General features: G+C 36.9%; 1 long non-coding RNA gene across 2 annotated transcripts in view; it reads right to left on the bottom strand.

Moving 5' to 3' along the window:
- Positions 1–19,528: 19,528 nt before the first annotated feature.
- LOC141518131 (uncharacterized) overlaps positions 19,529–27,411 on the bottom strand; it is a 167,934-nt gene continuing 160,051 nt past the window's right edge. The window contains exons 3-4 of one of the 2 annotated variants that reach the window (XR_012477098.1): positions 26,408–26,668; positions 19,529–20,000 (exon numbers count right to left, since the gene is read on the bottom strand). This is a non-coding gene — a long non-coding RNA (uncharacterized LOC141518131). Of the gene's footprint in view, positions 20,001–24,619; positions 26,669–27,411 lie in introns of those variants that run through there. The other variant, XR_012477097.1, reaches the window with a different exon arrangement.

The raw sequence follows: 27,411 nt of genomic DNA on the forward strand, positions 1-27,411 counted from the left end.
TTGTGCTTTAAAGTTTGCAAAATAGTTTACTCGTTACAGCTCTGTTAGATAGGGAGTACTACCTGAGTCTTGCCCAAATGAGATATGGAAATTCAAGCTATGCAACTATAATATTTTATCTATAATAGATCTCACTATTTAGCAGAATCATAAGGTAATTGAAATGTGGGCTAGGAGATTTTAGTCATGAAATCATAGAACTCCTGATTATCAGATCTAGAAGGGGCTTCAATGGCATCTAATCTGACTCCTACTTAGATAAGAAGTAACCTCCTATGACATCCTCCAAAATAGTCAACCAGTCTCTTCTTGAACCACAACCCCTCCTCCCCTGCACCCAGTGACAAGTGGTAACCTATCTCTCAAGATGGCCCTAAGAACATTTGGATGGCTCAAATAGTTCTTTCTTCCCTTGACCTGAAATTTGGAGCACTATGACTTCTAGCCGCTATAGCTTGTTCTACCTTTTGGGTCCATGAAGAACAAGTATGATATCCCTTACAATTCCTTCTTAGAAATTTGAAGACAGGTATCTTGTCTAGCATGCCTATCTTTTAAAAAAAAAATAATTTATTTTTGAATTTTACAATTCTCCCCCTAATCTTGCTTCCCTCTCCCCACCCCCCACAGAAGGCAGTCTGATAGTCTTTACATTGTTTCCATGCTATACATTGATCCAAATTGAATGTGTTGAGAGAGAAATAATATCCTTAAGGAAAACATAAAGTATAAGAGATAGCAAAATTACACAATAAGATAACATTTTTTTTTTAATTAGAGGTCTTTGTTCTTTGTTCAAACTCCATGATTCTTTCTCTGGATACAGATGGTATTTTCCATCACAGATACCCCAAAATTGTCCCTGATTATTGCACTGGTGAAATGAGCAAGTCCATTAAGATTGATCATCAACCCCATGTTGCTGTTAGAGTATACAAAGTTCTTCTGATTCTGCTCATCTTGCTCAGCATCAGTTCATGTAAACCCTTCCAGGTTTCTCCAAATTCCCATCCTTCCCGGTTTCTAATAGAGCAATACTGTTCCATAACATACATATACCACAATTTGTTCAGCCACTCCCCAGTTGATGTATATTCACTCAATTTCCATTTCTTTGCTACCACAAAGAGAGCTGTTATGAACATTTTTGTACAGGTGATGTTTTTACCCTTTTTCATATTCTCTTCAGGGTATAGACCCAGTAGTGGTATTGCTGGATCAAAGGGTATGAACATTTTTTTTGCCCTTTGGGTGTAGTTCCAAATTGCTCTCCAGAAAAGTTGGATGAGCTCACAGCTCCATCAACAGTGTATTAGTGTCCCAGATTTCCCACAACCCTTCCAACACTGATCATTGTCCTTTCTGGCCACATTGACCAGTCTGAGAGGTGTGAGGTGGTACCTCAGAGATGGCATGCCTATCTTTACCTTTCTCTTCTCCAAAATAAATATCTTCAGTCATATCACTATACTGGTTACCTTCCTCTGCACAGCACTCATTTATCTTAACAAAATGTAGGATCTGGAACTAAAAACCAAACTACAGATGATGTCTGGACAGGATAGAAGAGACTAGGATAATTGTTACCCTATGAGTGAATAAAATGGTGGAAATGTGATAAGGAGACAAAAATATCAAATCTTAATTCTACTTTTGTTTTCTCTATTAAAGATAATGATCTTCAAATAGGGAACAAGACAATAAAAATGATGAATGAAGAATTAAAACCTAAGCTAAGTGGGAAGATTGTAAGAGATTATCAACTATCCTCAATAAGTTTGACTTTTTGCCATGAAGAACTGGTAGATATGATTCCTAAATTGCTACCAGTAGTCTTTGTTTTTTTTTTAATTTTATCTATTTAAGGCAATAGGGTTAAGTGACTTGCCCAAGGTCACATACTAGGCAATTAAGTGTCTGAGGTTAGATTTGAACTCAGGTCCTCCTGACTCCAGGGCTGTTGCTCTAGCCATTGCACCACCTAGCTGCTCCTGCCAGTAGTCGTTGACAAGTCATGCATAATGGGAGAGGTCCCAAGGGACATTCTGATTTTCAAAAAGGGTAGGATTGTAGAATATTCATACTCTAGGCTAGTAAGGATGACTTTGTTTCCTGGGGGAAAAAAGTTGTTGTTCATCTTTTCAGTAATTTCCAACTCTTTTTGATTCCATTTGTATTTTCTTGACAAAGATATCAAAGTGAATTGTCATTTTCTTCTCCAGTTCATTTTACAGATGAAGAAATGAAGGCAAACAACATTAATGACTTGCTCAGGGTCACATAGCTAGCAAGTGTCTAAGGTCAAATTTCTCCTCTAGATTCCAGGTCCAATGCTCTATCTGTTGTGCCCATCTAGTTGCTTCAAGTATAGGAAAAAAAATTGCCATTATTATTAAAGGACTGATTTGTGAGCTCTTAGCAGAAGCTGGATCACCACTTCCCAAGATCTTATATTGGAGAATTCCCATTTAAGTATGGGTTGGACTAGCTGCCCTCTGCAGTTCCTTTCATTTATGAGATCTATGTTTCTATGAATACAATCTTAATTTTTAATTATCATATGGTTCTGCCAGACAGTTACTGAGGAAACAATTCTGCAAAACACCTGGGTTATTATTGTGCAAATTACAATCTAATATACCTATATTTATTTGATATTTTTGAACCAGTATGCAGGATTTTATATTTATTCTTATTGCATTTCATCTTAGACTGGACTGGTGAAGTGTTTTAAAAAGCATAAATTCTTTTGTTAGGTTGAACAAATTAAGTGTTATTCATCATCACATTGAGATATTCAAATCATTTGTTTCATAAAACCAAAAATTCTCTAGTAGCGCAAAGACACCATTCTCACTCTCCCGTGTGAGCCCAGTGGTCTGACTTAGTAAGATCAGGACAATTGGTCATCAATAGACTATCAAGACATTTGGAAAAGGTAAAGAACACTTATCATTGTTGAGTCAGAACCATTTCCCCATAGGTATTAAGCCTGTATAAAACCTCATGTTAGGATTAAGGGCAGTACAAAAAAAAGTTTATGAGGTAGTGCCTTCCCTCAAAGGGTTAGTGGTCAAAAAATAGAGAAAGAGGAAGAGTTCTAACTTAGCATGTAATAATGATCTGGCTTATCTCTAACACATTCTTGAATTCAGAACCCTGGACAGAGCACTACACCGGAAGAAATCCATTGGTGGGAGATCAGAGAACCAGTATTGGTTTATCCATTCATTCACTAATCGATTTTAGACAATTCACTTCCTCTCTTGAGCCTCAGTTTTTTCCTTCTTTAGGGAAGACTCAGGGAGACAGAAGGAATGTAATTACTAGAATTAAAACCCAAGTTTCTTGACTCCAAATCCAGTTTTGTTTTTGTTTTCCCTATACAGAACTATCAATAGCTACATATTCTTGCTCTTTACTGCTTCTTCTATGTGATTTTAGGCAAGTAGCTCCTCTCTAGGCTAGATGATACCATTTCTAGGGTCTGATCAGTTAAAAATCTTATTATCCTAAGTTGGGCAAGTCTATCACTCTAGAATAGGAATGTTGTACTAAAGGAAATCCAGAAAGAATTCTAGGGTCAGTAAATATATTTTGACACTAAAGGCTAAAGAGGAAAGTTCAAGTGGGCTATTTAGGGATCTTCATATGGGAAGTGCCTTTAAATTGTCTTAGTGTTTGGAATCATGATTATAGTTCAGAATTTATATACTATTTCCAGATGTCCATGTATCTTCATTCATTATAATTTAATTAGTGTTAATGAAGCAGGGCAAAAAGAAAAATCTCAATTCTATTTTTCCTCAGTGACCAAGTGTATGATAAGAACTTGAGTTCATTTTGTTTACTTCAAAATCTGAGAATATAAGGAAATAATGGCTTTTTATAAAACAGACTGCATTTGTAGACAACAATATCTTCTAATGTCATGAATCATTAAAAATGTCCAGGTCATAAAGACCAGAGGCAGAGTAATGTAATGAAAAGAGTGCTAGTTCTTAAATTTGAAAATCTGAATTTGAGGCCTGGTTCTGCTCCTAGTCATGTAATCCTGAACAAATTATTTCCCCTTTCTTGGTCTCAATTTTCTCTTCTGTAAAATGGGAGAATATTATTACTCTACCTACCTGACAGTTATTTTAAGGAGAAAATGAATTAACTGTACTGGAATCCTGCCATAATAGTCCAACAAGGGCTCATCCAATACTCAAAGATTTTCAGTGATAGAGACCTCACCACCTTCTTAAGGCAGTCCATTCTATTTATGGAAAATTCTCTTAGGAATTTAGATCTTGTGTTGTTTCAGTAACTGTCTTTCTGAATACTGCTTCTACTTCTTCTGGGGACAAGTTGACAAAATCCATTCTTCTACATTATTAAAGTTTTTCTAATATTTGAAGACAGGTATGCTTCCTCCAAGCCTTCTTTTTCCTGTTGTAAGACTGTACAATTCATTCTATTAATGCAAGTATTCATGTTTTATAGACCCCTTAATGAAGACCTTCCTAGCTTTTGGAATATTCTTTTTTTGAAATATATTAATAATTGTATCAAAATATCACTGGTTTCCTTTGCAATCCTTTGCATTTTTTATGCAGTTAAAAATAATATTCTGAAAGAGGTCCAAAAGTTTAGACTTCTAACAGGGGACAGAATACAGAAAGTTTAAAGATGCTTTTATTCATGGTGCTCTCTTCTGGACACACTCTCATTTGCAAATGCCCTTCCTGAAAATGTGGCTCACAGAATGAACTGAACATGGTATAGTATATATGGTCTTTTCAGGGTCAGAGATGTTTTTAATCCAACCATATGACCTTGACATGTATGCCTATTCGATTTCATCTTTGCAATGGGGAATTTATGGGGGAACACAAGCATAGGACACTCAGGCTGAGGATATACATTGATAAGTTGCAATCTGTCCCTGTGGAGGAAACATCAATGAGATTATACCTCAGAACTGAAATCTAGTGTTCAACTCATTAGGTTTGACCCATTTTTCTAGCCTTTAATGACATTTTTGGATCTTAAATTTGTCATCCAAGGTATTAGTTATCCTTTCCAGCTTTGTCAGCTACACATTTGATACCTGTGTTCTGTATTTCTTCATGCAAGTCTTCAGTAAAATTATTCAATATCCCAAAGCCTAGATTTGGTCTCTGGGGCACTAGACTAGAGACTTCTCTCCAGGTTGAAATTGATCCATTAATGGCTATTTGTTGGGATTGGTCATTCTACCATTTCTGAATCTATTTAATCATACCATTGTCTAGCCCATACCTTGCTGTAGTGTTTAGAATGATAGCATGAGACTTTAACAAATGCTTTACTGAAATATAAGTAGATTATGTCTGACATTTTCCTGACCTATTAGCCTATTAATCCTGTCAAAAAAGAAAACTAAGTTAGTTTGATTTGACCTGATTTCAATGAAGCTAGAAAGGAAATCTAACTGATTTCCTTTCTAAATGCAAAGCAATCATATCTTCTGTAATTTGTTTCAAAATTCTGCCAAACTGAAGTCAAGTATACTGGACTACAATTTAAGTTTGATTCTCTTCTCCTTTTCAAAAACTAGCATAATATCTGTCTGTCTCCAGATCTGCCAATACCTGCTTTATTCTCCATTTTTCAAAGATCCCTGGAATGCCTCAAAAACACTAATTATTTTTAGCATTATAGAATACAGTTTATCTGAAGCAACTTGAAACATTTGAGAGCAATTCTCTCTTGGCATCATCTCATTTATCTTAGGTTTTAACTCCATGTTAAAAGTTCCTTGTTTCATTTTTTAAAGTATTGAATTATCATTCATATAAATCAAGAATTCTTTGATTGTTCTGCTTTGAATAGAATGAAAATTTTACACAATTTTGCAGATCAGAGTGCTGGGCCTGGAATCAAGAAGAATCAAGAAGTCCTGAGTTCACATCCCATCCTAGAAAGCTATTATTTGACCCTGAACAAGATTCTTAACCCCCAACTACCTCAGTTTCTTCAATTGTAAATTGGAGATAATAATAAATAGCATAACCTTCCAGGGTTTCTGCAAACATCAAATGAAATAGTGTTTCTAAAGTACAATCCAGCATATTGTAGGTACTATATAAATGTAAGTTGCTGTTGTTTTCATTTATTATTATTTTTATCCTTATTTGCCATAGCAAATCAATTTTTTTCAGTGATTCTTAATTTAAGGTCCTTGAAATTAAATATATATATTATATAGTTAATTGTACATTTTCTTTTTCTTTTTCTTTTTCGGTTTTTTGCAAGGAGAATGGGGTTAAGTGGTTTGCCCAAGCCCACACAGCTAGGTAATTATTAAGTGTCTGAGGTCGGATTTGAACCCAGGTACTCCTGACTCCAAGGCTGGTGCTTTATCTACTATGCCACCTAGCTGCCCAAATTGTACATTTTCAACATAATTCAAATTTCAATATAATTTCAATTTGCAATATGATTTCAATAAAATTGGTTTCCTTTGCTATACTATATATTTTATTATTGAAAGTATTTAGAGATTGGATTTTCAGAAGACTGTCAAAGGGATCCGGGATCCACGCAATAAACTAGCTTCAGAACTCCACATCAATTCCCTCCTTCTGTCTAGTTATTCTACAATAATTCTCTTCTCCCACTATTGGCTCTTGCTCAAAGTTCAATCTACCATGTTTCCCACAAATAGATCTGAATTTCTTATACTGGTAAATCTTCATATAGAATGGTATATCACTGACTCTTTTATAGATTCTCTTCTTTTTAATAGAGAAATCCTTTCAAAGTCACGTTTCAATCATAAGGTATATGTCCCTTCAAATCTCAATCATATCTTTTATGATTTACTATTTATTTTTACACTGCTACAATAATTTTTAAAATTTTTTTATGGATTTTGCAAGGCAATGGGGTTAAGTGACTTGCCCAAGGTCACACAGCTAAACAATTATTAAGTGTCTGAGATCAGATTTGAACTTAGGTAGGTATGCCTGGCTCCAGGGCCAATGCTCTATCTACTGGGCCACCTAACTTACCTGCTACAATAATCTTGTGAAAATAAAAATAAAAATAAAGTGAGAGAAAAAAAGTATACTTCAGTCTGTGTTCAGATGCTTCCGGGATGGGTTTCATTCTTTATCATAAGTCCATCAGAGAAGTTGCTTCAAAAAATCTCAGTGATATCTAGAAGATCAGATGTATTTTTCTGAATCTAGCTAACTTTTTTATCACTCATATTTTGTGCATTTTTATAATTATAAATGGATTTGTATGTACATATACATGTATGCATGTGGGTAGCAAGATGGTAAGAGCAAAAATGAACCCAATAAAATTCTATGGAGGATTTAAGGAGTGAAAGATTATTTTCAGGGGCAGCTAAATGTATGGCATGGTGGAGAGAGTAACAGTCCTGGAGTCAGGAGGACCTGAGTTCAAATGCATTTAAAATCAATGTTCTAAGAAGATGTCCAAAGGCTTCACAAGACTTCCAAAAGGTGACAGGACACAAAGAATTTAAGAATATTTTTATATATGTTGCTCTCTTCTGGATACACTCCTATTTGTCAATGTCTTTCCTGAATATGATACTTCCTAGCTGTGTGGCCCTGGCAAGTCACTTAACCCTGTTTGTCTCAGTTTCCTCCTCTATAAAATAAGCTGGAGAAGGAAATGGCAAATCACTTTATTATCTTTACCAGGATAACCCCAAATGGAGTCATGATGGATTGATATGACTGTAATGACTCAACACCTAAAACAAATGTAAACATAGATCCAGTGCTATTTTTGTTATTGAATCTCTTCTTTGACAGTATTTCCTGTGAACAAATGTAATTCTATGTAGTCCCCATTACCTCACTGTGGTGTCTGACTTGGTAAATGTAGATATAGTTGGAAAATTTTCTTATTCTTTCTTTATTTTTTTTTAAAGTTTTTTTTTGCTAGTCAGTGGGGTTATGTGACTGTCCCAAATCACACAGCAAGGCAATTATTAAGTGTCTGAGGCCGTATTTGAACTCAGGTCCTCATCCACTGCACCATCTAGCTGTCCCCTTTCTTTATTTTTAACTTAAAAATTTATATCTGCATATATATGAATATAAACAAGTCTCACTAAAATATTTTAGATGCTGAAAAAGGAGATAATCTAGTTAAAGACATTCCTTATATTGCTAGTTTTTTATTCTCCAGTTGTTTTTTTATTCTCCACAGTGTGTGTGTGTGTGTGTGTGTGTGTGTGTGTGTGTGTGTGTAATGTATATGTGTGTGTGTGTCTGCCATGACTAGTTGCATTCCCTGACCAAAAGCCCATTAAGAATATATTTTAGGGGTGGCTAGGTGGCGCAGTGGATAGAGCACCGGCCCTGGAGTCAGGGGTACCTGGGTTCAGATCCAGTCTCAGACACTTCGTGATTGCCTAGCTGTGTGGCCTTGGGCAAGCCACTTAACCACATATGCCTTGCAAAAACCTAAAAAAAAAAAGAATATATTTTTAAACTTGGGGTATCCAAACCTTTTTTTTTGCCCCACACATTCCTAATAGTAAGAGATTTTTTAAGCCCATGTTGCTTAAACATGTATGTTTATTTATAAATGGCATAATATATTACTGTACCAGTAAAAATTATATATGTTATAAAATATAGTCATAAAAAAGAAAATTAGAAAAAAATGAAAGTAGAATAAATTGATTAAAATAATTTTATTTATTAATAGTAATGAAACTACTGCTTTCAAAAATGTATATAGGTTTTGGGTATTTTTTTGTGAGAACAATTTGATTGAATTACCTTTATTATTTTAGGAAATATAGTTTCAACCCTTTGTGATAACAGTGATTTGAAGGACCAGTTCTAAGTTAAGTTATTTCAATATTTGTTTTGAATTTGACTGCCATGACTGAAAAATATCCTTCACAAAGATTTGTGACCCCAAATGGCACAAACTTCCTCATTGACTGTGCTTTCTAAATCATTATACTTGCTTTCAATCCCTTCCACCAGTTATATAATCATAGAATCTCAAATGATTACTGAAATTCAGCTCAGAAATTCCCATCTTCCCTGAATGGGAGTGGGGATGTGACATGGTCTCTGGAGGACCAATCTCAAGTCCAGAGGGTGACTTCCAAATGGGGAGGATGGGGGAGTTGCCAAGTTGCCCAAATGGGCCTATTCTAGATGGTACCTACCCTTCTGCTTTTACTTCTGATCTGTCTGAAGAGTTTGCAGTACCTGTCTCATGACAGATGGTTTTGGTGATGGAATTGCAGTGGAGAAATAATTCTGTAGCCAGCTGTTGAAGCCCCAAGCCCACAGGCAACATCACCCACTGGAGCCTTGTGACTCAAGTTGGCCGCTGCTTCTTGCTTTCACTCCCACTACAATTCCCAGGTTTTCCCTTGCTGCAGTTCCTCCCACCTATAGGAACTTTCCTTATTCTACTCAGGGTGGGCAGAAGAGTTAGATTGCATGAAAAGCAGAGGCCAAAAGAAGTGTGAGGTGGATGTTGTTCCTACAACAGAGATAAGGACTGGCAAGGCAATGGTAACTTCCCTTTCTGACAATTCCCTGAGGAGGAGCACAGCTCATAACCCATCCTTGGCCAAGGCAGGGGAAAGAGAACAGTAAAGACAGGCAGTCATTACAAAAAAAGAAAAGAGTAATGATGCTTGGTGATTATCAGTTGTTCTGCTCTCTTTATTTCTAGTATTTTTCTCACTCCCCCCTTGGATTATCTCATCCACTTACTGGAATCACTTTGGAGAGCATTCATTTAAGTCACAGTCCAGAAATTTCAATGTAATTCTCAGACACTGTCTTCTTAAATAGTTCTTCAATTCACAAACGCTTTTCCCTTGCCTCAGCAGCAATGAAAAAACTATGTTTCTTTCCCTAAATTTCATCAATTCTAATGAGGCTTTCTAAGTTTCTTCTAGCAGGGTCATCTCTCCCTGTGGGAATATCAGAAGTGAGTTAGGACCATCAGGTTTGTATTCTCTTGGAAGGTTCTATTACATCCCAGACACCCTGGGAAGATAGCAGACCTCTCTTTTGTTCACAACAGATTGACATATGGCACCCTCATTACTCCACAGCAGGGAAAAACTAACCACCACGCCTTTTTTCTTTCTTTGATCATTTCAGGATGACCTTTCTCCAGTTAGAATTACATTGTCATTTTTTAGAGCAAAACAGACTACTTCCTTCTCAGCAGGGTCAGCTCTGTGTTCTATGAGAAAAGCCTCATACTAATTACAAAGCTCCCAAAGTTCACCAGGTGCTTCCAAATGGATCGTTCTTCCTTTCTTCATCTGGAATGAATTCCTTCATCATCTCTGCCTCTTAGAATCCTTAAATTCCTTCAAAAGTTCAGTTCAAATGCCATCTCTTCCATGAGATCTTTTCCTGATATCCCAGGTTGTGGGTACTTCATCCACTAAATTATTTTATATTTACAATACATATACATATATTTGTCATTTCCCTTGACAAAATCTAATCTTGAGAAAAGGAAAGCTTCATTTTGTCTTCATATCTATAATGCTTAGTAAGGCCTTCATTATCTAATAGAGATTTAAAAATCTTTTGCTGATGAGTCTTTTAACCTCTAGTCTCATTGTATTCTTCTCTGTCTCTTCTTTCCTTCTCCTTTTCTTATTTTTCTTCTTGTTTTCTACTTATAATTCTACCTCTAATATATTCTCCAACTGCTTCTTGCTCCAGCAGGATGGGGCCCCAAGAGCTGGATACTACCTCCAGTCCCTAGGGGGTAGCCCTGTGTGGGTCCTTACTCCTACCGTGATAGCTAATGAACCCCCACCAGTGTTCTTCCCATTATCTATCAACATGTAGGGTTCCATCCAGACCCTGCCACTTCCTCTTGGTAACCTTAATTTTGTCATAGTTCAGTTCATTATTTGTGTTTGACTCTTCATATCCCTATGACTCATACAAGTCAATGGGAATTTTTGACAAAGATACTGGAATCGCTTGCCATTTTTTTCACCAGTGGATAAAATCAAAAGTTAAATGATTTTTTCTGGGCCACATAGCTGGTGAGTCTGTAAGATTGGACTTTAACTTTAGTTTTTCTGGCTCTAGGTTAAGCATTCTTTCCACTGAGTCACCTAGTCATCTTAATTAGCCCTTAGTAAAGGCTAGGATAATACGATAAGAACAATTTGTACAAAATATTCAAATGAAGGTTCATTTCCCCTCAAATACATATATATTATCCACAGACAGAATGAACTCATACTGAGAGTGCAGTAGTAATGAAGCATATATGAAGGGTATATGTGTGACAAAAATAATCCTTTACTCTTGGTACTGCAGGCCTTGGAAATCCTTTTTTTCCTTTAAAGTATTCATAAACCTCTCTTTCTGAATAAGGTATCTCCGGATGTTGGGATCCTAAGCTGACTCCCTGCTCCTTTCTTGGGTCTATAGTTGACTCCTTTCTCTGCTGCAAAGGTTCATGTCCCTTGAAACTACTTCCTCCCCCAAGCAATTATCTCTGTATCCATACTGCTCTAATGTCTCTCTACTCTAAGATGGATGTATTTCCTCCTACCAGTCCAATAGCTCTGATAACACTATATGGAAAGGAAAGGAGAGGCAGAGGAGTGAGAAAAATCTTTGTTCTTACTTTCTTTTCTCTGTTGAAGTCACAAAGTAATTCTTGTACAAATGCCTGGAATACTTGAATTTAAACTCTTCAATTCTTAAACAGCTTGTTTCCTTTAGATTTAGGGCTAATAGATATGATAAACTTTCAACCAATTGTAAGGTAAGTTCCTGTAGCCTCAGTTGCCTTCATCCAAGGACCAAGACTAGCCATAATCCTTCCTGAATGATGAAAGAATTTATTCCCCTAGTGTGTGAATAAACTGTAGGAAAACTCCTCAGTTCCTCCTTTAAACTTGTTAATTACATTTTTTTATGTTCTATAACATGAATGAAGATAACATATGCACATTTTTGTTCACTCTATTCTTAAATTAGTAAAAAAAGGAAACTCTTCCTATTCCAAATTCTTTAAATTTTATTCCAATAACCTTGAACAAATATAATTTGAGATCAACTGTCTACTGATGGATTTCATGGAGTCTATGAACTTGAATTGGGAAAAAAACCACATTTATTTTCCCTAACATCTAACTGAAATTCCTTCAAATAGGATTTAAAAAAAAATTATTCTCATAACAAGTCCTTAGATTTCAACCAATTTCCAAAAGTGTTCATGATGCAAGAAAGTGAAGAAGCCCTAGAAGCATCCATTGGTATTTTTACATTCTCTTCTTTGAAGGAGATCAATTTACATTTTTGGTATGGATGGTTATTATCAGGAACATTTAGAAAGTCATACATTTTCTTTATATTGATATTCATGCTGTTCAGTTGTTTCAGTCACATTCATCTCTTTGTGACTCCATTTGTCATTTTCTTGGCAAAGTTTGTCATTTCCTTCTCTAGCTCATTTGACAGATGAGGAAACTGAGGCAACAGAGTTAAGTGACTTGCCCAAGGCTGTCCAAAATGTCTGCAGCTGAATTTGAATTCAGGTGGATTTGAACTCAGATCTTCTTCAGTCTATGTCCAATGCTCTAACTAGCTGCCTCTAGGCACATTAGAATTGGATTTGAAGTAAAAAATCTTCCATCCAGACCCTGTCACTTCCTCTTGGTAACCTTAATCACATATAATTTCTTCTCTTCTTGGGCAAAATAAATGTAATATACTAAAATGCTGACAATTTCTCTTCTTGACCAACTCAGGGGGACTTCCCTGGTCCCCAGTCAAAAATTATCTTTTCTTCTACAGAACTGTATTCTGTTCTTTCATCTGTTTTTTTCTCACTATTTTGTATTAATGTTATTTCTATGCATATATGCCTACGTCCAAATCCAATTCTGATTTGCATGGGCAGCTAGTTGATAATAAATAGACAGTGGTCATAGAGTGAGGAAGACCTGAGTTCAAATTCAAATGGAGACAATTACTGCCTGAGAGGCTCAAATAGGCTGAAGGAAGGAAGAAATGGTAACACATTGCAGTATCTGCCAAGAAAATCCCAAATAGAGTTACAAAACATGATGTTTAATAAGTCCTTCCTTCCTTCCTTCTTTCCTCTTTCATTCTTCCTGTCTTGCTTCTTCTTTCTCTTCCTCCCTCCTTTTTCCACCTACCTTTCCTTCCTTTCCTTTTTTCTTCCTTTCTTCTTTTTCTCCCTCTCTCCTTTCCTTTCTTTCCTCCTTCCCTCCTTACTTCCTTCTTTCCCTCCTTCCTTCCCTCTCTCCTTTTCCACACTACCAAGAACAGTCTTTTTGGAAATTCGCTTTTTTATTGACACTGAGAAATAGAAGTCTAATTAGCATTTCCATCACTCCAGTCATCATATGTGACAGTAGATTGGCTGTAAGCATTACAGTCCTTGAGCATAAAGCTGTTACAGCATGGAGAATATTACAGAAATATCCCTAAAGATATATCTACAGGAACATCATTACCATCATACTTCTAAGATCTGTATTTCCTCAGTATGGGGATTTCCTTCATCCACACAGATCACAGCCCCTCTAGGCTAGAATAGATGTTCTTCATGAGAGTCATTTGGGTTGAAAAAGTTGTCACCCTGTGGACAAGCTGGCAATAAAACTCCCCAAATTTGCTAGGCTGTTTCTCAAATAGTAGTCTACCTTCAGGCCTATATTCAAAACTCAATACTATCTGCCAGAATATATATGCTTTATGAGTATAGTCTTTAAGAGTTCAACATCTCCTCCATGCCTCATAAACAATAAAGGCTGACATTGGTGCATCAATTATGAGTGTAATAGCTTCCTTTCCTGTGGTAGATTTTGGTTTATGTAACACTTTCCCCACATTGAACCTGGGAGGTGGATGGCCCTTTTACAGATGATGAAACTGATGGTCGCCCAGACCTTGCGAGTTCTAACTTCTCAGAAGTTATCAAAAATCATGAAGAACAAAAAATCGAGGCAAAAACAAAATCCTTACAAGTCTAGAGGATCACTCATGTTGTTATAAAAGCAAGCAAAACTCTCCCAGAATCTGAAGTAGTGACAAGCCAGTTGTAACAATGCACAGGCCACTTCCCAGCACAGCAGGGGTCAAGGAGGAAGCAAGGTGAAAGAAGACAATAGGATAGCTGTTCAAATCTACTTAACATCAATGAAATGTTAAACAACGAAATACAAGGAGAGGTCTTGCCTTGGTCACCTTTAAAAAAATAGGATACTTCCTGGAGACACAAACACACACACACACACACACACACACACACACACACACACACACACACACACACACACACAGAATTAAATTAAATACAACATTTAAGTATTTACAAAGCACTTTCCTTGCAAGAATCCTAAATGATTGGGGGGGGGGGGGATAGAAATAGGAGCAATTTCTCTTTTTTTAACCTCATGTTATAGATTTTTAAAAATAGGCTCAGTTAAGTGAGTTGTCCAGGGTCACACAGCTAGTTGGAGTGAGAACCGGTATTTCAAGAATCCAAGTTATTCCTGTCTCCATCTCTGACACTTTTTCTTCTCATTACAATACACACACATGCACATAAACACACAAGCATACATTTATCAAAATTCTGCTGTGTTCAAGGCAGAGTGCTACTCACTATGAGAACTGAAGAGAAGAAGAAGATATGATCATGCAACTCCTCTCAGTAGTTCAGTCATCAAGGACAATTCTGAGAGACCTGTTAAGGACAATGACATCTACATCTAGAGAACAAACTGGATTCTGAATGTAGAACAAAACACCTTATGTTCACATTTTTAAAAATTTCTATTATATATTTGCTTTCTTTCTTATAGTATTTTTCCTTTCCCCTTAGTTCTAATTTCTCTTTCATAACATGACCAATAAGGAGTTATGTGAAATACAAAACAACTTTTACCAGTTTGTTTACTGCTTTGGGAAAGGGGTAGGGAAGGGAGAGAGGTAGAAAAATATGAAACTCATAAACTTGCAAATGGATGAATGTTGAAAACTACCTTTGCATCTTTGCATGTAATTGGAAAAAGTTTATTTGATGAAATTAGAGAACAGCTTGATAGTGGCTATCTAAGGATAGATCTTGCCTTAGTGGACTTTAAAAAATAGAATAATTCCTGGACACACACACACACACAAACAGACCGACAGTTGAAGTTCAAAAGGCATAGATCTCTGGCAGCAGAGAAGAAAGCTAACAGGCTATGGATTCAAGAGGGAGCTAGTCCTGGTCATTGAGAACTGAGTCATAGAAAGGAACAGAACCAGAAAGTTTAGTCGTATGACCTACACAGAAGAACCACCCAGGACCAGGAGCATTGTGCAAATGACAAAAAAAAAGGAAAGGAACTTTGGGGTCCTGAAGTACTAGAGATTGCTTCAGTCATGTGTGTTATATATGTGCCTCATTAACAAGGTACTCTCAGTTTAGGGCCACTTTTCTCACTGGCACTGGGCATATTTGGGGGAGAGTGTGCCCCTACTTTACAGAAAGAATGTTTTTGTAGCTATTGTTCTTATCGTGTCATCTAATATATATATATATATATATATATATATATATATATATATATATATGTATATATCTGTTTTGAACTAGCTGTGCCTATTGACCAATTATTAAAGGTAAAGGCATTCGTGTGGACTCATGGATTGTGTTTTAGGAATGTGGAGATTTCCTTCGAATTCAGTTATGATGTTACATCTTTAGTAGATCCAGCTCATGAACAGAAGTCTTGAATTGGGGTCTAGATTCCAGAGGAGGCACTGTAGATGTAAGAGATGTTAGAGATACTATTGATAATAATATCTAATGGAATGAATGTGGGGTATGAGAGAGAAGAAACCTAGGTGTTTGGGAAACTGGTGGTGCCAAGTCCTATAAAAGACAACTGTTGGGTATGGTGCAAAGAGCCCAGGATTAGGAGCAGAGGACCTAAGTGCAAATGCTGATTCTGCTACTTAAGACTGGTGTGATTTTTTGTTATAGAAATCATCCTCTCTGGGCTTCACTTCCTTTGTCTGTAACATGAGAGACATGGAATACATGATTTCAAGGTCATTACCAACTGCAAATCCCATGGACTCCCAGTTCTCAGACACAACTAACACTCATTCAGACCTGATGAAGAACATTCCATTTAATTGCAAACACCTCAGAGAGTCTGGAGCAATCGGGATGTTGCTTTAACAGCAAATGAAACCCTGAAGGCTCATTAAGGATCTGAAGCAGCAACAACCCAGTCAGAGCTAATGTGAAAGTGGCTCATTAGTGCAGCAGGAAATGGAGGGATCAGAAACTGATGAATGAGCTTTTACAAAAGACTTTTTCCTCTACCCTGAATGTTCTCCCTTTATCTCCACCTGCTGGAATCCACTGACCCTTCAAGACTAGACTCTGGTTGTCCCGCTCTTCCAACAATGGCTCTGTGCTTTGGAGAATTCCTGGTAATTGTCCATTGTCCTTAGGCAATGGTTGACTTTCTTCACTAGCCATAGAATCTGAAGGAGAACATTTTAGCTGAGGGCAAACCTTTGGAAAATTTTTCACAGTTGGAAAAGGCAAGTAAATTTTACCCTTAAAAAATAACTCCATTTTGGGGGCAGCTAGGTGGTGCAGTGGATACCAGCCCTGGAGTCAGGAGGACGGGAGTTCAAATCGACCTCAAATACTTAATTATTCCCTAGCTTTGTGACCTTGGGCAAGTCACTTAACCCCCATTGTCTTGCAAAAACAAAACAAAACAAAAAAGTGACTGCATTCTTTTTAATGTTTAACAAGAAAAGAAAATTAAGCATTTGCTATATGCAAAGTCCTGTGCTAGTTATTAATGATACTAAAATGAAAATTGATAGAGTCTTTGCCCCAGAGGAGATGAGCATAAGAAGATAAGAGTACCCCTCTCTCTACCTACCTATCTTTCTATCTCTAACATCATTGGATCTACTAAGTAGAATGCAAATTCCTGGAGAGCAGGCACTAATCTTTCTATCTTTCACTTCTTTGGATCTACTAAGTAGAATACAAACTCCTGGAGGGCAGGAATTATGTCTGTGCAGTCTCAAGATTTACTATATAAGAGCTTAGTAAATACTTGCTGATTGAAATGAATTTCATCAATGTAAATCCTCCCTCCAAGGGTTCAGACCTAAATCTGTGCTTAACTTCTCATCCTGTGAGACTTGACCCTTTCCTACTGCAAACCAATAGGGGGTTCACATATAATTTTATATATTAAACCAATTATGGAGAAGTCCTAACTGCTGTAGAGCAACTAGGTGGTTCAGTGGAGATAGCATGTAAGGCCAGGAGTCAGGAAGACTTCTCTTCATGAATTCAAATTCAGCCCCAGACACTTACAAGTCACTAGCATGACCCTGGGCAAGTCATTTTACCCTGTTTGCTCAGTTTCCTCATCTGTAATATGAGCTGGAGAAGAAATTTCAAACTATTTAGAATCTTTGCCAAGAAAACCCCAGTAGGGTTCACAAAGAGTTAGACATGACAAAGCAAAAGCCTTTTTTTTTTGTAATTTAACAAAGCAGGAAACTAAAGGATTGTCTATCAATTAGGAAATGGTTCAATAAGTTGTGGAACATGAATATGATAGAAACTACTGAGTGGTAAGAAAAGAGGAAATAAATGATTTCAAAGACATGTCAATTTATATGAACTGATGCTGAATGAACTAAGCAGAAGCAAGCAGAAGCAAATGAATAAGTTATACCAAAATGTCAATATAAAAATAAATAATTTTGAAGACTTTTATAATGAGTAAAATGAGCAGGACTAGAAGAACAGCTTTCATAATAATAATAATAATACTGTAAAGATAAATAATTTTGAAAGCTGTAAGAATTCTGATCAATAGAATGATCTTTGATTCTTGAGGATTGATGAAACGTGATTCATGACAGAGCGGTAATATTTAGGGTGAAGAATGAGACATATGTAATTTTTTTGGATAATCATTTGAAGAATTTGTTTTGCTTTATTCATATATGTTAAAATTATTTTCCTTTTCCCTTCTTTTTAAAGAAGTGGGAGAGAAAATAGATTTCTGCTCCTCTTTTGTCTTCATGCTACAGATGTGGAGAGATGTTACAGATATGAAATATTGCATGCATTTGAAGTTGAGTATTATTTTACTTAATTATTTACTTTATTACAAGAGACCTCTTAGGAAGTAGTAGAACTATGTAAGTGTTTGGACTATATAAATAAAGCATCAATTTTTTTAAAGAGATAGATGTGGAAGTAAAACTGATAAGATTTGATGACTTATTAAATGTCTGTATAAGAGAGAGAAAGTGAGGATGACTCTGAGGCTATAGACTTTCTTGACCAGAATGAAGCTGGGTACCCCTTAAAAGAAAGAGTAAAGTTTGGAGAAAGTGTAGGTTGGAGGGAAAAGATAATTAGTTCTTTTTGGATATAGCGAGTTTGAAATGTTTAGGTGGCATCCATTGAAGATTATGTCAATGATGATGATGATAAAGAATTTATTATGTACTTACTATGTGTCAGAAATTGTAAAAAGAGGCAATGATACAGCCTCAGACACTTAATAATTACCTAGCTGTGTGGCCTTGGGCAAACCACTTAACCCCATTGCCTTGTAAAAATCTAAAAAAAAAAAAAGCAATGATGATGCAATGATGATTTCTTTCTTGTAAAAGGAAAAAACCAAGCAACTTACAAGCTAAAGGAGGAAGATAACACATAAAGGAGGGGAGTGGGTAAGGTAGAGTACCCTTGAGGAAGTGGCATGGAGGACAGACACTTAGCAAGCTGAGGTACATAGGTAAGTAATGGATAGAGCACTGAATCTGGAGTCCAGAAGATCTAAGATCAAATCTGGCCTCAGTTGCTTAATAATATGTCTCCCTGGTGTCTGATTCACTTTCCTCAACTGTAAAACAGGGATAATATTATCATGCATCCCCAGGATTGTTCCCAGGATCAACTGAAATAATACTGACAAAATACTTAGCACAGCAACAGACATAGAGGAGACAATAAATGTTTATTCCCCTTCCCCCTATATAACAGAGAAAACTTCAAGGTCAGAAGGTGATTAAGAGATTGAGGTCAGTGGCCAGAGTGCAGACATGAGTTAGAAATGATGGTTGGAGCCTTGATCCAAAAGGCAGCTCATAATACATGCCTGCAGCTCAGGCAAAATTAGGACTGAATTTATAATATTGGAATGCTATGTGGAATCCACCAAATCTAAGATCTGGGGGAACCCTTACATATATACAAGTGGTAATGGAACCAAAAGAAGATGATGAGATCATCAAGAGAAAGTGGTAAAAATCCCTCCTTGGGTGGACCTATGTCTCTCTGTTTTATGCTTCACTTGATACTAATAATTAGAAGGTCACTGAACAGTTATTCATTGTTGCTGCTTTCAAAGTATTTGCTTGGGGGGAAACCTCAAGTCTTACTGAAACATTTTTTTTCACAGTAAAAAAAATTCATGTACAATAGTATTTTGCACCGTTGGATTAAGTGTGTGAATAGAAGGATATGGTCAACTGTAGAATATCATTAAGAAAAACCAGGCAGTTCTCTTTTCATACCTTCATTAAGGATGCCTTTGATGCATGTCTAAATAGTTCTCATCAAGATTTTGTAGAGATGGGAAAACAGACATGGATTGAAGGTTATTTTCTTAGCTGCCCTTCAGTGGGGGGAGGGTGGAAGTTATAATGAGATCTGTGATTTTTTTTTCTAAGTCTTCAGTACTTGCTCCTCTTTTAGGTACTTGGAGAATTGATCCTGTCACACATCATTGAGTTTCCTCCAGTATAATAGATCCACCATCACCAGCCTGTGTCTTCTTGGTCAAGTCACTTCTTCCCATCTCATTACCACTTCTACTTCTCTGTGCCTTCCATCAGGGACAGCAATATTAAGGTCCAAATTCACTGACGCCACTGTCACTGATGGACAGAAGGATTTGTGATAGAAATATTTAGAGACTTTATTGCTTATTTATATACAGACCCTGTTTTTTATTAATTCACTCTTTCCCTTCTGGTTTAATTCTTAAATTCTCTCAGCATAGTACCTCACATTTACATAACACTTTAAGGTTTGTGAAATATTTATTATATTCATTTGATTCTGTTAACAACCCTGAGAGGCAAAAGCTACTATGACCCCCAATTAAAAAATCAGGTTTTGACAATTTGTGTGTCTTGCCAGTGCTCTCATAGTCAGTAAGTTTATAAAACAGGCTTGTAACAGAGTTTTAAGATACAGAATAGAGAGTAATTAATCAAGACTAAGCAAAGTACTTTGGGGGTGTGAAGAGAGAGAGAGAGGGAGAGAGAGAGAGAGGGAGAGAGAGAGAGAGAGAGAGAGAGAGAGAGAGAGAGAGAGAGAGAGAGAGAGCATGAAGATGGGAAAAGTCAGAGAAAACAGGATTCTGATAAGGGTTTTTTGTCTAGTAAATAGAATACATAAATACATAGAATACATAATGCAAATAAATACATAAAGGAAATAGAATGCATTAAGGAAATAGTGAGAATGATCAAAGTTTAACACTTTCAATTTATAGATGAGGAAATCAAAACACAAAGAACTCAAGTGATTTGTCCAGAATGATCTAGCTAGTGTACGAGTCAGAATTTGAACCTAGATCCTTGCTATTTCAAGTCTAACATTATACCATCTAGCTGCCAGGTTACTAAATTGCCAGATTTTAGAGGGTGTTGAATTCCAGGCTGAGGAATCTATGCTTTATTGAGTAGGTAATTAGAAGCCTCTGAAATCATTTAAGACTCCTGGACCTCAGTTTCATCATCTGCAAAATGAGACAGCTGAATTACATGACCTCTGAGGTTTCTTTATATATATAATCTCATGCTAAGATTAGGGTAAATCATTATAGAAAATTAAATTATTGTAGTTTTTGACTTGTAAACCACTTCCCTCATTATCCTATGAGGCAAGTAGGTCTAAAATGATCATTCTCATTTTACAAAAGGGAATCTGAGGCAGAGTACAGGAATGACTTGCTCATGGTTAATGTTAGAGATAGAATGAAAATCCATATTCCATATCTAGTGGTCTTTCCAACACATCTTACAACCAGTCTAATAAGGTAGCATTTAGCAATATGAGTCTTGCCTCTTCCACAAATCTTGTATGAGATTACTCAAGTCCAACCTATTGCCATTCTTCACTATTATTACTATAAACTGTATCACATCATTTGCTATTTTATTATGTACTCCCTGGAACTTGTCTGATCTACTTCCTATGAAAAGGAAGACAGCAACAAGGAATGGAAATTATCCTGCATCTGGGTTTGAATCCTAATTTTTACTCACTTCTGTAACTTTCCATCTCTGAACGCTAAATTTTCTTGACTATGGCATTTTCCATGAACCTGTAATCTCATCAATGCTTCATGCTAAGTACTAAATCATGTTTAATGAAGACTTCAATTTCTGTAAAATCTACCTTCACAGCCACCTTGGGAAGCAGGGGCAACTATGATTAAGAATCCCATTTCAAAGATGAGGACAATGGAACTTAGAGATTAAACAATTTGACCTAAATCATCCAATTAGAACAAGAACTCAGGATTCAATCACAGGTCTCATGATCCCAAGAGCAGGAGTCTTGTGCCCCACATACTGCTTAGAGAAATCAAAGGAAATAGAATTGAGCCAGTTTCAAACATGTCTCATGTCTCTCCATCCTTGGCCTTTTTTAACAATGGAGGAGGACTGAATCACTTTTTTTTAGGTTTTTTTGGTTTTGTTTTGTTTTTGCAAGGCAAATGGGGTTAAGTGGCTTGCCCAAGGCCACACAGCTAGGTAATTATTAAGTGTCTGAGACCAGATTTGAACCCAGGTACTCCTGACTCCAAGGCTTGTGCTTTATCCACTATGCCACCTAGCTGCTCCTGAATCACTTTTTAATCTCCAATTCATTTTTCTTTTTTTTCTATAACTCTTTCCCTTCTCTCAAATGGATAAAAACCCAAGATGCTAAGGGAAAGATGGCAGGTCCCTCCTCCCCTTCTTTTTGGCAAATGGAAGCTTCAAGAATAAAAAAGAGAAAATTCTTCTGCTGGTGTTTTGAAATCTTCCCCACATCTTCTATTCCTTTACAGCACTTAAAGAAGAATCCAATATTTTCTGGGCTTATCTAAATTTTGGCTAGAGAGTGATACTGCTCAATCAAGGGAAATAAGACTCTGGAGAGCCACATACAAATAAATTTTACAACTCTGAGAAACTGAACACAAATTCTTGGACATCCTGAATTGTAGGCACTCTTTTTATTCTAAGAATCTATTCCTTGATGTTGAGGTTCTTAACCATTTTTGTATCATGGATTGCTTTAGCTGAAGATCTGGTGAAACTATGGACCCTATCTCACAAAAATATTTGCACGAAATTAGATATTTGGGATTACAAAAGAAACAATTATATTGAAATGCAGTGATCAAAAAATTAATTCATAGCCCCCAAGTTAAGAATTTCTGGCTTAATCCCAGATTAAGAAAACCTTAGGTTTTCGCCTCTACCTTCTTTTTTCTATCTCATATTCCCACAGGACTGAACTCTAGTTGGGTGTTGGTGTTAAGATTCTCATCTTTTTCACGTACACAATCTTAGGAACCATGAACTGTAAGGTGCTCATATAAATGACATGTTTTTGAGGGCCTAAAACCATTCCTAGCTGATGAGTTATCATAGAAGGGGCCCCTGGGCAGGGTGTTGTGACCTATTGGAGCTTAAAGCATCATATAATTTGTCAGAACCAATTAGGAGACAGAAGGATACCTGAGGGAGAAGGCAGGACTTCATTTTGAACCAGGCCTTTAATCCTGGCCCCAATAGGGCTTCCTCAAAATTGGGCCAAATTCTCTTAACTATTTGACTTTGAGGTTGCCTTAGTTGGAAGAAAGAATCCTCTTGAGACCCAAAACTTGCCCTATTAATGTTAGCACTGAACATGATCATCTCCCAAATTAGTGAGAGTAGGTCTCCAACCTGGTTAATGGCAATTGAGTCTAGCCAGAAATGTACATTAATATTTTTCTTAGTGTAAGTTGTCTTATTTAAGGACAAAATTACTGATGAGTCCAAACATCTTAAATTTTAATCTATCCCATTCCCTCCCTTGGTTTCAACTCTCTATTCTGTTATGTAGGTCATTTCTGACTACTACAAGATCTCTTTAACAGAATGTCAACATCTCAAATGCAGAATATCCACAGCCAAACTACATATCAACTCATCCTTTATTCCCCAAATTCCTATCTTCCCAACTTCTCTATTTTCTTTAATGACCCAATCATCCTGAGAAATGTATGACTTAGTAGATAGATTGCTAAATTTGGAATCATGAAATGTTGAGTTCAAATCCTGTCTCTCAAACTTAATTTGTATGAACATGGGTCAGTCTCTTAATATATGAGTCTCATTTTCCACATTTATAGAGTGAAGGAGATGATCTCAAAAGGTCCTTGTCAATCCAAAATTTCGATAGTGAGTTGAATTTTCTCTGTACCAGAAAATACAAAAAACATTCTACAAATGTCAAAGATGAGACTTATGGAAAAGAGTAGTGGAAAGAAAAACAGAGTCCAACTGCAGACATATGCTTTGACCCTGGGAAAGTCATTTTCCCTTCGAGTGTCTCCCGATCAGCTCTCTAAAACTATATATTATAGAATAATAAATGATCTGCATTAGTTGAGAGAATTTACAGAATTTCCTCCACCAATGAAATAAGGAAGTTCCAAGAAAAGTATATATTTAGAGATAGATGCTGGTGATGACTATGTAACTGGACCATAGATCCAGAAAAGTAGCTGTGAGGAGTCCCATGCCAAGACTTGGCAAAATGAGTACATAGCAACTCTCTGCTGATAAATCTAGGAAGGCTTCATAAAAGGCCTGGGATTCCAGGAGCTGCTCAGGGAAGTGGTCTTCATTAACTGGAGGTGAGTTAAGATGATAGCAAAGAGTTAACACCAATTTTAATAATCACTTCTGTGATCCCTTTCACCTGCGGTGTTGTTTGGTTCTAGATGGGGAAAGTCCAGTCCATATCAGATCAAGAATTCCTTCTACAGTATCCCTGACAATGCCTGTTAAAGACTTCCTGTAAAACTGGATCAACAATACACTCAGATGGTCCATTCATTCTATTATTATATTCAATGCTTCAAAAGATGGTGGACAAGAGTAGTGGTGAAGGTCTGAAATTCCTGCAACCCAGGAAGATAACAGTGGCAGATGTCTTGAGCTTAAGAATTCAGAGCTACACTGGGCAAAGGCTTTGCTAGGGAAACATAAGGAGTTCTTCATTAATATGCTGAGTCCCCAGGAGCTAGGAAGAAGACCACCATGCTGCCTAAGGAGAGGCCAGCTGGCTCATATTAGGAATAGTCAGATCAGAGCTTCTGTGTCCATCAGATTGATACCTCCAAATCAAAATATGATTACATTTTTAATATGAGCATTTCTACCTAGAGTATTGCAAATACAACAAATAAGGATTTGATTTACCCTTTTGTTGATTGTCTAGATGTAAAGTGATGGAGAAAATTTTAATGATGCAGACTAAACTTATAAACTTGTCATCTTGGAAAGTTGCTTGTTAAACTTTATTTTACATTTTATTTTTATTTTTTCTAGTTCCAAATTTTCTCCATCCCTTCTTCCCTTCCTTGGAAGGTAAAGCAATTTGATATAGATTATACATATGCAGTCATATAAAACATTTCTATGGTAGCCATATTGCAAAAGAAAGTGCAAACCATAAAAAAGTGAAAAAAGTTTAAAAATTATATTTCAATCTTCATTCATATTCCATCAGTTATTTCTATGAAAGTGGATAACATTTTTTAATTGTTAAGTCCTTTGACTTTATCTTGAATCAATGTGTTGCTGATCATAGTACAATATTGTTATCATGTACAGTGTTCTCCTGGTTCTGCTAATGTCAATTTGCATCAGTTCATATATGTCTGCTCAGGTTTTACTGAAAGCTTACTGCTCATTGTTTCTTATAGCACAATAGTATGGCTTCAATTTTTAAGCTTTTATTAGCATATAGGGCTTTTATTAGCATATAGGGACCCCTACTCTTTTGACCTGTATGAAATTATTGCTTGGTTCTCTAAGTCTGAAACAAATTACAGTGTGTTTGACTGTGACTGAACAGACCAATAGGAGCTTGGAATTCTCCACTGGGGCACAAATAGTCCATGTGAACACCTTACATATGTTACATTTCCTTTGACCTGCTTCAATTCTTCCTTCCTCATAGAGTTCATCCCCCTTGTGATGGGGACACACCATGCTGGGCAGTCCTGTGCCAGTGTCTCCCATGCTGGACAATCGACTCTAAAGTTAAGACGGATCTTTAAAGTGTCTCAGTATCTCTTCATTTGATCACCTTGTGGGCGCTTGCCCTGTATAAGTTCTGGAGAAAGGACCTCAGTGTCTGGTATCTTCTGCCAGGTGATCTTCAGAATCTTTTTAAGAAAATTTAAATGGAAGCAATTCAGTTTCCTGACATGGTCCCGGTAGACTGTCCAGGTTCACATATAGCAATGAGGTCAGCTCAATGGCTCTGTAGACCTTCAGTTTGGTAGTCAGTTGAATGCCTCTTTTCTCCCACACTTTCTTTCAGAGTATCCCAAATACTGAGCTAGCTCTGGCAATGGGTATATCAACCTCATTGTCAATGTGTATCTCCTTGGAAAGGACATATACACTGCCCAATGTAAGTGAACTTGTCCAGAGTACTCAAAACCTCTCCATTTTCTGTAATCAATGACTCCACATATGGATGGTGAGGTGCTGGCTGATATAGCACCTTTGTTTTCTTGGTGTTATTTGTTAGACCAAAATGAGCACAAGCAGCAGAGAATTGATCCATATTTTTCTGCATCTCAGCTTCAGAGGCTACATTGAGTGCATGGTCATCTACAATGGAAGATCATGCACCAACACTCCCTCCACTTTGGTCTTGCTTGTAGTCTTTGCAAGTTGAAGAATTTGCCATCAGTGTGGTAGCTGACCTTGAGGCCATGTTCATTCTTAGTGAGGATGTTTGATAACATGCTTGAAAATATCATGCCTAAAAGCATGGGAGGAAGGACACATCTTTGTTTTGCTCCATTGGTGACTGGGGAATCTTGAGAGCATTGCCCACTATCCAGAACCCAGGCAAGTACACCATCATGAGAGTAATGTATAATACTGATGAATTTCCCCAGGTAAGCACATTTTGACATAATTTTCCATAAGCCTTATGACTGACAGTATCAAAGGACTTGGATCAGATACAATGAATGTTGTATACTGACCTCTGTTCTGCTCCTGGCATTTTTCCTGGAGTTGTAGGGCAAGAAACACTATATCGACTATTCCTAGACCCTTTCTGAAGCCATCCTGGTTCTCAGGGAGGTGTCCATCTTCCAGGTAAAGAATCAGTCAATTGAGGGGCAGCTAGGTGATACAGTGAATAGAACACCCACACTGGAATCAGGAGGACATGTGCTCAAATCTGGCCTCAGACAATAATTGTCTAGTTGTGTGACCTTGGGCAGATCACTTAACCACATTGCCTTAAATTAAAAAGAAAGAAAGAAAGAATTAGTCAATTGAGAAGGACTCTGGCAATAATCTTACCAACAATGACTAAAAGAGAAATAACCCTCTGATTGCCACAGGGCAATCTATTTCCTTTATCTTTATAGAGATGGATGATAGAGGCATCCTTAAATTCCTGAAGGATAACCTCTTCATGCCATATAATCTGGAGAATTTCAGTTAACTTTTGCATGCGTAATGGACCTCTTCCACCTTGTAGATCTCAACTGTAATAGAATAATCACCAGTACTTTGCCACTTTAAAGGAATAACAAGGAGGTGGAGCCAAGCTGGTGGAGTAAAGGCAGGGACTTGCCCTAACTCTCCCCCAAATCCCTCCAAATCCATTTAAATAATGACTCTATAGCCAAATTAGAGAGTGACAGAACCCACAAAAAGATAGAGTAAAATAATTTTCCAGCCCAATACAACTTGGAAAATTGACAGGAAAGTTCTGCTGCAGCAGAGTGAGTGAGGAGTACAGTCCAGTGCTAGCTGTGACTGCCCAACCCCAGAACTGCTCCTGGTTTGCTGGGGTCTGGGGAGGGTGGGGACAGTAGTGGTGGTTTATAGACCTCTCAGCCCAGAAATACCAAGGACAACTTAGAATGTCAGTAAGAAAGTACTGTTGCAACAGAATTAGAAACTGGCCCATGTTAGAAACTGAGTTTTTAATCTGGCCCAGCCCTGACCCCAGCAAATCAGGGGCAGGCCAGCT

This window comes from Macrotis lagotis, chromosome 3, assembly GCF_037893015.1.
Source record: "Macrotis lagotis isolate mMagLag1 chromosome 3, bilby.v1.9.chrom.fasta, whole genome shotgun sequence".
NCBI classification, from domain to species: Eukaryota; Metazoa; Chordata; class Mammalia; order Peramelemorphia; family Peramelidae; genus Macrotis; species Macrotis lagotis.